This window comes from Callithrix jacchus, chromosome 2 (genome assembly GCF_049354715.1).
Source record: "Callithrix jacchus isolate 240 chromosome 2, calJac240_pri, whole genome shotgun sequence".
NCBI lineage: Eukaryota > Metazoa > Chordata > Mammalia > Primates > Cebidae > Callithrix > Callithrix jacchus.
Genome location: NC_133503.1, coordinates 109,001,224 through 109,014,933, shown reverse-complemented (window position 1 = coordinate 109,014,933; position 13,710 = coordinate 109,001,224).

Here is a 13,710-nt window from a genome sequence, read left to right as displayed (position 1 = left end):
TTAAGCAAAAAGAAACAATACTTGTTAATTTAGAAAAATCCAGATAATCTGTATGGGAAATGAGGCCAAGGGTGTGGCTAGATAACCTTAAGCTAAAAAGATTATGTGTATGATGCTTGGAGCCGATCAACCATCTCAGCAGAAGTCGGAAATAGAGAGGGACTTACCAAAAATTTTGAGAAAATAAATTTGTTTTAAAACAACTAGTGTGTGGTAATTTTTTATGGCAGCCATAGGAAATGACTGCAATATATTAACCAACCATAGAAATAAGAGAACATTTTCTACCTTATTTCATGAAGTCAGCCCTATTATAATACAAACTTAGTAAAGAATTCATGAAGAAAGCAAACTAGAAAACAATAATTCTTAAAACATACTGGATTGGGAAAATGTGGCACATATACACCATGGAATATTATGCAGCAATCAGAAATGATGAGTTTGTGTCGTTTGTAGGGACATGGATGAATCTGGAGAACATCATTCTCAGCAAACTGACACAAGAACAGAAAATGAAACACCGCATATTTTCAATCATAGGCGGGTGATGAAAAATAAGAACACATGGACACAGGGAGGGGAGTACTAAACACTGGGGTCTATTGGGGGGAAAAGGGGAGGACCAGTGGGAGGGGGAAGTGGGGAGGGATAGCGTGGGGAGAAATGCCAAATGTGGGTGAAGGGGAGAAAGGAAGCAAAACACACTGCCATGTGTGTACCTATGCAACTGTCTTGCATGTTCTGCACATGTACCCCAAAACCCAAAATGCAATAAAAAATTAAAAAAAACATAGACCCCAAAATTCTCAATAAAATCCAACCTTTTACAAATAGAGTGGTACTCCGTGACCAACTAATGTTTATTTCAGGGAAGCAAGGAAGGCTTCACATTCAACAACAATAAAATCAATCCGTATAATTTATCATGTCAATTGTCTGAAAGACAATCACATAATCACCTCAATTGATGCAGAAGTATTTGACAAAACCCAGTGCCAATCTGTAATTAAAACTCTTAGCAAACTAAGAATAAAAGGAAATCCTCTCCCTTGATAAAGAATGTCTATAAACACCGAGGGGTAACACAATTGTGTTGAGAGAATAGATGTTTTCCCTCAAGATCAAAAACAAGGCAAGGATGTTCTCTCTCACCATTTCTATTTGCCATTTTATTATAAGTACCAGCTAGTCCTTTAGGACCAAAAATAAATAAGTAAATAAGTAAGCAAGGTATACAGGTCAAAATATAAATAAACAAAACTGCCTTATTTTCAGATATAGCAATTGTCTATGTAGAAACCTCAAATAATCTATCCAAACTATGTTGGATTTTAAAGATGGCTGACTACAAGCAGTTACTTGGTGCATCTCTTATGGAGGGAAATCAAAATAGCAAGTAAATATGAACATTTTGAGTTGATCTGTTAAGACAGCATGCTGGAATTCAGGAATTGTGGAAGGCAAAGGAGAGTGAAGCCAGGCAGCCTGCTGAGCTAGAAACAGAATGAAGCTGGGGAAGGCTCCCTAATGGAAGGAAAGGGAGAGTAAATGAGATTCCTGGGGTTCCATAATTCCACCATGGACCATATAATCCTAGCCACAGGAGAACTACCTGGACAGCACACCCAATTTCCTCCCCAGGCCTCCATAGTAACAGCAGGAGTTGCTTAGAGACTGTGCTGCTCAATGCCTGAACTCTCACAGGCTTTTGGTACTTGAGCAGTCCAGTTCCAGCTACCACCACACAGGTAGCAAAGAGCTGAGAGGCCAGGCACTTTCACATACTCCAAAGAGAGATACCATAACTGTGGAAATAAAGGAGTGGTAATCCTATGTACTGCATGACTACTTGCCTTCACTGCTTTCTGCTGAGCAAGGTATGTCTTCAGCATCCCATGAGCACCCCACCACAAGTGGGGTGCAGCCACCACACTGCAATGTGAGCACTGCAGCTGCAACCCAGCATTCTTCTGAACAACCAGCCCATGGAGACTGACAATCTGCCTTTCAGCTCCTCAGCAGTTACCACCACCACCATCTGCTCCTGCCATCTGGGCCAAGAAGAGAGTGAGTAAAAACAGCACCTTTCCACACACCCAACATTGAAATCCATGACCACTTCCATGGGAGGAAAATGTAAGCAGGCCATGTGGCCCTCAGCTGTCAACCTCCATCACTCCAGTTGAGGATGAAAGAGGATTTGAGAATGCCTTCCCCGATGAAAGACCATAAGCATAGCCACCCTGCTTAGGCCTGACAATTTCATCTGTGGAACAGAGCCTTTCTGAGAACTCAGCCTTTATAAGCCTATGATCCACCCTCTTAGGCTCACACCACCTTAATATTCTGCATACTCCCATGTGAATGTTCTACCAGTGACCTGTGGAACGACCCACTTCTTACTGCAACAGCCAGCACCTGAATCCTAAGATCTTGAGACCAAAGCTGCTGACCTGCTCATAGTCTAGTTTCCTCAGGATTCATATATGCCATCGAGTGGGCCATCTAGGGACCTACAGATTGGGGAATTGCCTGGCTCACTTCAATACTGCTGGCACATGAAGACTCTCCCCAGGGTCTGACCTTGGGCTGACCCAACAACTGACACAAGCCCACTGACACTCACTTTCACTTGTTAAAAGTCACAGCTCTTTCTCCATCTACATAAAGCAGCAACATTACCACATCAGAAAACAGGCAACCTGTGGAAACCAGCATGGGGATTTATCAAAGAACCAAAAATGAAACCACCTTTGACTGAGCAATCCCACTGTTGTGCATCTACCCAAAAGAATAAAATCATTATATAAAATTATATAAAATATGAACTTGTAGGCTTATTGCAGCAATATTCTCAATACAAAAGTCATAGAATCAACCTGTGTTCATCACTGGTTGCTTGGCTAAAGAAAATGTTATGTGTGTGTGTAAATATACATGTGCAATGGAAATGGAATACTATGCAGCCATAAAAAAGTATAAAATAATATTATTTGCAGCAACATGGATGGATCAGCAGGCCATTATCCTAATATAAATAACTCAGATAAATAAAACCAAATATCACATCTTCTCATTTATAAGAGGGAGTTAAACAATATGTACACATGGACATAAAGATGGAAATAATAGACACTGAGGACTCCAAAAAGGGGGAGGTTGGAAGGGATGTAAGTTTTGAATAATTAATGATTGGGAACATTTCAGGCAAGAAGCCCAAACCTTACCATTCTCCAATATACCCAAGTAACAAACCTACATCTGCATCCTCTTAATCTAAAGCAATATTAAAAATGTATATGTCTTGGGACTAAAATGGATTATAGCAAGTTCTAGGAGACATATAAGCAAATTTCTTTCCAACATAGCAGCAATGCACAACTGAATTGAACATTTAAAAAATATTTATAGTAGCACTAAAGTAAATGTTTTCTATATAATAAAATATAGAATATGTATTCTTAACACTATAAAGTCTCAGGAAAAATTAGAAGATTTACATATATTGAGATTTATGTCATATTAATTATTGAAAGACTATATATTAAGATGCAAGTTTTTCAAAAGTCTATATAGAGATTCAACATAATCCCAATGAAAATCCCAGTGAGATCTTTTGTGGATATTTACAAGCTGATTTTGAAGTTTACATGGAATGGTAGAAGACCCAGAACAAAATATGAAGAAGAAGAAAGTTGAAAGACTGATATTACCCAATCAAAAAACTTACTATAAAATTATGTTAATTAACAAAGCATAGTGTAGACAGAAATAAACAGATCTATGGGACAGAATAAAGAACTGAGAAGTAGATCCATACAAATTAAGGCAACTGATTTTTGACAAAGGAGCAAAGCAATCAATTGAGAAAATATAGTGTCTGCAACAATTTGTTGAAAAACAGGATTGTTGGGACAAATGGATGTTCACTTCCCAAAAATAAAAATTAAGCTAGACCCAGGGCTTAAACTCTTCACAAAAATTAACTCAAAATAGATCACAGACCTAAATTTAAAACACAAATTTTCTTATATTCTATGAAACTTTCAGAAGATAAGAAAATAATTTAGGCAGTGTTAGCTTTAGCAGCAATGGGTTTTTAGGTACAACATCAAAAACGTTATCTATGAAAGAAAATAATGATCAGTTTTACCTCATTAAAATTTAAAAGTTCTGCTCTGGAGACAACAGTGTTACAGAATAAAAAGACAAGCCACAGACTAGGAGAAAATATTTGCAAAATATAGATATGATAAAATACTTGTATCAAAATATGTATTTAAAAATACTCAAAACTCAACAATAAGAAAACTAATAGCTCAATTAAAAAGTGAATTAAATATCTGAACAGACAACTCACCAAAAATCCATCCAGATGGCAAAGCATTTGAAAAAAATATTTTGTATCATATATAATAAAGGAAATGTAAGTTAAAACAACAGTGAGATGCCACTATATATCAATGAGAATAACTAAAATCTAAAACACTTTTAACCCCAAATATTGGTAAGGATGTGGAGCAATAGGAATTCTCTTTCATTGTTGATGGGATGTAAATGGTAGAGCCACATTATAAGATAGTTTGGCAGTTTTGTACAGAGCTAATGTAGTTTTACTAGCTTATGTAACAATTGCACTCCTTGTTATTTAACCAAATGAGCTGAAAACCATGAACATACACAAACCTTTTATGCACATGGGTGTTTATAGTAACTTGATTTATGATTCCGTATATTAGAAGCAATCAAGATATTTCTTAAGAGATAAATGTACAAACATAATGTGATACATCTGTTCAGTGGCATACTATTCAGTGATAAAAAATAAGTTACCAAGTTGCAAAAATATGTAAACCTTAAATTTATATTTCTAAGTGAAAGAAAACAGTGCAAAATTATTATATGCTGTATGATTCCAATTACATGACATTTTAATAAAGCCCACATTTCTGGGATGAAGTGGGAGGAGAAATGAATAGGTGAAGTACAAGGAAAGTTTAGGGCAATGAAACTACTCTGCATGATATTGTAATGGTGGATATATGACATTGCTCATTTGTCAAAACCTATAGAAGCGTAAAACACAAAGAGTGTTTTTTTTAACACAAACTATGAACTTTAGGTAATAGTATGTATTAAGATCAGTTCATTAATTGTAGCAAATGCACTCCCACTAATGCAAGATTTTAATCAAATAGAAAGAGGGACAGAGGTTATATATGGAAACTCTGTCCTATTTATCCAATTTTTCTGTAAATATAAAACTGTTCTAAAAACTAAAGTTCATTAATAACAGAAAAGTTAGGAGACATCTGCTATCTCATATTCCAAATGTTTTCTTGAACATTCACTTGTTAACGACTCGGAGATATCTTTCAATAAATACTTTATTTACCCCAAATTATCCCCAAATTTTTGGACACTAATATCTTTCTTTTAGAAGAATATCCATTTCTATCAAGGATGTTATTGTACAACAGAACACCTATGTCACCATATTGCTGCTAATTTCTAGGTGAAACCACCAGCCTCACAAATACATAAATATGGTTAATATCCTTTTTATTTCCATTTAGGCATCTTGCTGAGTGTGAAGTATACTCACATGGGCAGTTACTCTCAGTGGTTACCGACATTTCAGGGTCACCAGCGGTCCTAAGACCTATGAATTCATAACTGTACTTTCTCTGTCTACAAATGTTTAACTTACAAAAGTATCACATTGATTTACTGTTTATTGATTGTCTTTTATTTCTATTTTTTTTAATCTAGTTTGCTTTATCTTATAGTAAATGCAGTAGTATCAACATCTCTGAAAATCTTCACCTCATTAGCAATGATATGAGTTGACAGATAAAGCCACTTGAATGTGGAGGTATTACCCCATGCATACTTATCTTCAGCCCTGCCAAAACCTTACCAACAGGTAACTTGTATATCACTTATTCTGTGTATAACTTCTAAACTCATGCTAGTAATTTGTTAAATGCATAAGTATGTCTCTCTCTTTACCTCTAAACCATTGTTTACTTGCCAAAGGCCTGCCATAAATTAATGAAATTTCTTTCTCACATTGTATTTTCACAGCACCAGAAAGTTCTTCCAGTTAGCTTAGTAGGACATTCTATCACCCTTGTATAAGTGAGTCACTTATACTATGGCCTCTATCCTAGGGCAGCCATGTGTATTGTGGCACAAGCAATATTCATTAGATTTTTTTTGTATTTGGAAGTCGAAATTTATTGATCAAGGAAAACAGAGAGAACTTCTAAAGTAGCTAGCAGGATCATACAGTGCAATCAACATTAAGATTCAAACCAACCTTAGATATTATAATTACAGTACTCCACTCCTCAGTGAGCATGCTATCATGTTACCATTGCTTTCAAACTTAATTGAATGGTTTCTCCAATATTTTAAGACTGCATACTAAGTTGATCTTTAACAACTGAGATATTAAAAATAAAAAGAAGAAAAAATAAAGAAAGAACTACTCTACCTTCATTCTAATGAACACATTTAAATTATTTGGGGAAACAGCCTGATGATTGGAAAAAGAAATTGACTAACCAAATACCTGAATTGGGAATATGAAGGGATATGTATAATTAACAAAAACAAGAGCAGCAATATGGTTCAAAACTACCTTGTATGCAATATAATTGTTCCCAGTACTATTCTGCATGTGTCTAATACAAAATTTCACCCTCTCCTATTATTTGGTTTGCATAAATATGCGTAAGGAATAGCTAATTAACTTCAGGCAGAAAAAGCTCTCTTGAAACAGTCAGTTGCATAATGGTTTTGTTTTATCACATGGGTTGCTCACATCAAAAATAAATGGATACACATCCGTGGATATAAAAGAAAGAATATAATAGTTGTGCGGCAAAAGCACTTAAATAATGACTTAAATTTTGGTATCTTCCAATACTTCCAAAATAATGACTTTTCAGTCTAAGCAGGATTTCCTTAGTTTAAAGTCATATTGCAAATATTCTTTTTCACCAGCACTTTTCATAAAATTAACTTTTAAGAGTGGAAAATAAGAATAGTAATTTTCCCAAATACTGTATTTATTTCACCATCTGCATTACCATCATAATTAACTCCAACAGACTTGCCTGACATGTTTTATTAAATTCCTATTTTTATAAACTGTAGTGGCTGATGTGTTGTGAATATCTGAAATATTTTGAGATAAAAGTATCATATTCTTGAAACCAGCTGTATTATCTTCAAATGTATTTGAAAAGGCTTTCATTTTTAAGACTGCTCAGCACAACTTTAGAAATGTACAGTTGGCAGAACCAAACTAAGAAGTAGTAATGGTCAAACAGTAACAATAATCTTATGATATGCTTATATACTTTGCCTACATTCTCAGTATTTTTATTTTCACCATCCATCTTCTTTATACTCATGATAACACAAAGAATATAGAGATACATTAGGATCAAGAACATTTTTTCGTGAGCACACATAGTTAATAGCAGAGTAAGCATTAAAAAACAGATGTTTGTTTCTTTGACAATTATAAACACACATTCAAAAAGTAGATATTAACATTTATTTTGTTGGAAATCACAATTTACCAGAATGTAATTAAAAAGACAGTGATAAATAGGTCACAAGACTACAAAGGATAAACATTACTATGTCCACAATATGAACATACTATCTAGATTTTAAGAAAACCTACCTAATTACATATTGGTAAGAGGCACTGTTTTCAAATCAGAGAAAATGGATTCATAACTTTAAATTTATGAAGTAACTTAGTGGGCCAGGAGCAGTGGCTCATATTTGCAATCCTAGCACTTTGGGAGGCCGAGGAGAGCAGATCACTTGAGGTCAGGAGTTCAAGAACAGCCAGGCCAACATGGTGAGACCTCGTCTCTACTAGAAATTAAGAAAAACAATTAGCCAGGCATGGTGGCTAGTGCCTGTAGTCCCAGCTACTCAGGAGGCCAAGGCAGGAGAAGAGCTTGAACCCCGGAGGTGGAGGTTTCAGTGAGCTGAGATTGTACCACTAGACTCCAGCCTGGGTGACAGAGACTTCACCTCAAAGTAATAATAATAAAATAACTTAGCGATTACTCAGGTAATATAATATAAATTTATAATTATATTTTAATACAATTTATTTTTATAATATACCAACTTGATTAATAATTTCTTTCATGTTGTTTGTTTTGGCCTGTTTTTTTTTTACATGACTATATCTTTTTCTTGGTGTAATACAAGAGAAAAAGTTATTTATTCATTTGGAACTTTCAAAATACATTTATTTTCATTAAACAGAAGTTTCATTTAATTAGAAGAAATTTTATATTTAGAATTACCATAACAAGACACATATTTATGGCACTATTCTGGGTTCAATATAAATATTACCTTAATTATTTAAGTTAGGCCTGTAAAGGTCCCATTATATTGCTATATCATAGGTACCTGTATTATAAATTGACACTCATGAATGATAATTAATCATATGCTTAACAGTAAAATGTGGTGTTCGAGAAAAAAGTGACTCTAAAATGACTTTTTCTAGTTCATCCCAAACTCTTCTTTCTGGAAGGGGTAGCTCTACTATATTACCTGTGACTGCTCTGGACCCCATTAAAATGCCTATAATTGGATTGTATGGTGCTATGAAACCAATCAAATTCAATTTTCTGTTGTCTGCCTTCCTTTCTCTGGACTTACATCCAACTGTGTCAGTGCTTCATAGCTATCCTGTGTCTAAGCTGCTACCTCTGACCTATTTTTCAGACTTTCCTTTATGTTCTCTCTTGCTTTGCCTCACCAGGTCTTCTACATTTATTTATGATGGGCTTCTACAGTTAGATCTATTTTGTTAAAGCCAAATCTCATCATGCATCCACATAAGTTATTTAGAGATAGTTACTATTGTAATAATATAGTCATTGGAGAGATCGTTTTAGCCCATGTATTCAGTTTTGAAGAATAGACCAATGTTAGGAAAACATTTCACTTTGGTGTCAGAAAATAATGTATTTCACTTTGACAGAGTGCAATTAAAAACACCACCATGTATTCTTGAGAAAGACTGAAACAGTTTGGGAAAAGAAAAATGCTATCTGCATCTCAATTCCGTGAACTTTCTTTTTTTTTTGTTGTTGTTCTAAATTTCTTCACCTGTAAAGTGACACTGACGATCTAAATCTTGCCTGTGGAGATCTTGCGAGGTATAACTAATGTTGCTAAATCATGCTGAAAAAGAAAAAAGCTCACAAAGCTTTACATTTAGTATAAGTTGTGAAAGTAAGACAAAGGCAAAAGCAAAGCCTTTGTTTTTGAGCAAAATCATACATCTGCACTTTAATATTTTGGATAATTACATACCTCTCTTTGGACTTCTATAGAATTTGCCAAGAAAAGGGTGACTGCTGGAGCATTAGCTTGTGCCCCTGTGTTATCCATGTTAAAGTTTGTCTTGTTTTTCAGTTTCACAATGGTGGCGGGGGGGAAGCATTCTCTTATTCATTAATTTAAAAATAGGACTACAAAAGTTTAATTACTTGACAGATGAGGGAAAAATGTCAGGTCACGTTGCAGAAGTCAATTTAAAACATTTGGCGCAATGTTATTTTCTGCTAATACAAATGTTAGAACTGGAGAAGACCAAAATTAAGCATTAAGGGTTATTAAGAAAAATTAGAAATCTTTAGGTTAAATACTTGATGGAAAAATAAAATTATGACAAGATTATTTGAATTTTTCAACACATGTAAGGCAAATGCTGTTTACATGGAAAACATTCATTTTATTTTAATTAGCAGGAAGAGACATCGGATGCTTACAAAAATTGAATTATGGAATTTATAAGCAGAAAGCAGTTAATTTTTATTCTACATAAAAGGCCTTTTATTATTCTGGATCTAGAACAAAGTGATTTATGCCTTAACATTCCCTCAAGGACTTTTAGGAAATCTGAATAATAGTATACATTTATGCTGCTTTTAAAAAAGTTACCTATCAGGTTATTTTTTCATCTTGGCAGCTTCTTTCAATTTTAATTTTTTCTTATCTTGTAGTTTCCAATTTCTCTATGCAAAATAGAAATTTCAAATTTTTTTATATTCTCTAATCTTTCAGGTGTCAATATTAAATACTTACATTAACTGATCACATAATAATTATTATAAACTCAAATTAGCCAACTGGTATGACAAAAACCAACATATAAACAATAAATAAACAGAAACTTCTAAGAATTAATGAATACGTAAGTTTAAAGGCCAGCATTTTCTAACATTATGCATAGGGATATCAGGTTGAATTTCAAATATTTTATTTTATATTAGCATTCTTAGTCCATTGTATTATCTTTCTGTCTATCTATCTATCTATCTCTCTCTCTCTCTATCATCTAATCCATGTATTTTCAGAGCATGATTCAGATAAAAAAATACCATGGTAAAGTTGTGTGTATAGGCTGGTTGGGGAGAAGAGATCAGAGAGTAATGAAAAGTAGATTAGATAGAGAAAAATTATTTATATTTTTGTGAGGTCATTTATTTGCAAGTGACTAAAAATATTATGGAAACACCAATGTCACTATTATAAGAGCAACAGGGATGTTATACGAATAAGTACAAATATCATGGTATATTTTATTTTTAGGTCAGAAATACAGAGAACCCATTTTTACTTCTTATCACATATCTTATGTGCCATTTTTAGAGATAAGATTTAGGCAAATTTATTTCTTCACTCTGTTTTGCTGTTTACTTTGAGTATATATTGTATGTGTTGCCTGAATTCCATAGATCCTTAGAGTATTTTATAGATTCTCCTTTATAAAGTTCACATTGTCTTACTATGCCAAAATGTAAATAAACTGAAACACAAAACTCACAAATCAAAAGATTTTTAACTATATGCTCAAAATAAATGAGGTTGTTTTTATTAAAAGTGTTTTATTGTGTTATTTTTAGAAGTATTTTTGAATTAATTTTCTAGGACTGCTGTAGTAAAATACCACCAAATGAATGACTTAGAACAACAGAAATTTGTTTTCTCACAGTTCTGGAGAATAGAGGTATAAAATTGAGGTTTCATCATGACCATGTTCTATTTGAAAGCATAGGGAAGGATTCTTTTATGTCTCTGCCTGTTTCAGATAGTCTTAAATGTTACTTGGCTTATGACAGTATAACTCCAATCTTCACATGGCATTCTTTCATGACTCTTTACATAATTTTTCTTCTGTGTACATCTGTCTTTGTGATCAAATTACCTTTTTTTATAGGTAGACAGTCATTCTGGATTAGGGCCCACCTTAATGACTTCACATTCTCCTGATCATCTGCACAGACTCTGTTTTCAAATAAGATCAGGGTAACAGGTCCTGGAGATTAGGCATTCAACATCTTTTGAGGAGCACAATTCTACCAAAAATAACTCCTAAAGCCAGAATTGCAAGCTCCCTTTCTCATGGCTATCTACTTATGTTCATTTATTTAGTTCTTTATTCAGTTTAACACATGATTTTTAAGTGAAGTAGTCTTAGGAATTGTTCATGTTTTAATTGTTAGTTAATTTTGAAAGACAGTTAATATCGTTTTTTGCAAAATCAGGGAAATACTTAAAATGCTATAATCTTTTCTTGGCTGATGGCTTTTCTAATTTACAAGCTTCTTTCTTTTAAACATCAAGACACACATACCATGTTGAATGACTAAATATAGATAGAAATGTCATGTTAACAAGTGTGGGCCATATTTCTCCTTGCATCTGGCCTTCTTTCTTTCACAACACATGCTAACACTGCTGCCAGCATCTGCAGTCCCCTCTGCTGACTACCCCTAAATACTTCATGTTGGCACTTGCTATGCTTTGGATGTGTCTCCAAAATTTCACATATTGGAAACTTAATGCAATAGTTTTGAGAGGTAGGGCCTATAAAGAAATGATTAGGTAACGACTTCCTAATGACTTGGAAATGATTAGGGATAAAAACGTACACACACAGACACACCCACACATACATACACATACACATACACACAAACAGAGACAGTGAGTGCAGCCCACAGAGCCCACAGAGAATGAGATAAACCAAGGTAGAGCATCACGTCACCCGGGAAGTACAAGGGGTTGGGGAACTCCTTCTGCTAGCCAAGGGAAGCTGAGGGACTGTGCCTTGAGAAACCGTGCACTCTGTTCCAGATACTACAGTTTTCCCATGGTCTTCACAACCTGCAGACCAGGAGATTCCCTCCAGTGCCTATGCTACCAGGGCCCTGGATTTCAAGCACAAAACTGGGCAGCCATTTGGGCAGACACCCAGCTAGCTGCAGTAGTTTTTTCATATCCCAGTGGCACCTGGAGCACCAGTGAGACAGAACAGTTCACTCCTCTGAAAAGGGGGATGAAGCCAGGAAGCCTAGTGTTCTTGCTCAGCAAATCCCACCCCCACAGAGCTCAGCAAGCTAAGGTCCATTGGCTTGAAATTCTTGCTGCCAGCACAGCAGTCTGAAGTCTACCTGAGACACTGGAGCTTGATGGGGGGAGGGGCATCTGCCATTACTGAGTCTTGAGTAGGTAGATTTGCCCTCACAGTGTAAGCAAAGCTGCTGGGAAGTTCAAACTGGGCAGAGTCCACTGCAGCTTGACAAAGCCACTGTAGCCAGACTGTCTCTCTAGATTCCTCCCCTCCAGGCAGGGCACCTCTGAAAGAAAGGCAGCAGCCCCAATCAGGGGCTTATAGATCAAACTCCCATCTCCTTGGGGCAGAGTACGTGGGGGAAGGGGTGGCTGTGGGTGCAGCTTCAGCAGACTTAAATGTTCCTGCCGACGAGCCCTGAAGAAAGCAGATCTCCCAGCACAGAGCTTAAACTCTGCTAAGGGACAGACTGCCACCTCAAGTGAGTCCCTGACGCCTGTGTATCCTAACTGGGAGGCACTTCCCAGTAGTGTTCAACAGACACCTCATACAAGAAAACTCTGGCTGGCATCTGGCAGGTGCCCCTCTGGGGTGAAGTTTCCTGCCATTCTGAAGCCTCCACTGGTTATACAGCCAAACAGGGTCTGGAGTGGATATCCAGCAAACTCCAGCAGGCCTGCAGCACAGGGACTTGACTGTGAGAAGGAAAACTAACAGAAAGAAACAGCATTAACATCAACCAAAAGTACATCCAGACAGAAACTCCATCCATTCAAAGCTCACCAACATCAAAGACCAAAGGTAGATAAATCCATCTGAAGGTGAGAAAAAAAAAAAAAAAAAACCAGTGCAAAAAGGCTGAAAATTCCAAAAATCAGAATTCCTCTTCATCTCCAAAGGAACACAACTCCTCACCAGCAAGGGAACAAAACTGGATGAAGAATGAGTTTGACAAGTTGATAGAAGTAGACTTCAGAAGGTGGATAATAACAAACTGCTCCCAGCTAATGGAGCATGTCCTAACCCAAAGCAAAAAAACTAAGAACGTTGAAAAAAGGTTAGAGAAATTGCTAACTAGAATAACCAGTTTAGAGAAGAACATAAATAACCTGATGAAACTGAAAAACATAGCAGAAGATCTTAGTGAAGTATACACAAATATCAATAGCCAAATTGATCAAGTAGAAGAAAGGATATCAGTGACTGAAGATCAACTTAATGAAATAAAGCATGAAAACAATATTAGAAAAAAAAGAATGAAAAGAAACAAAGCCTCCAAGAAATATGGGAAT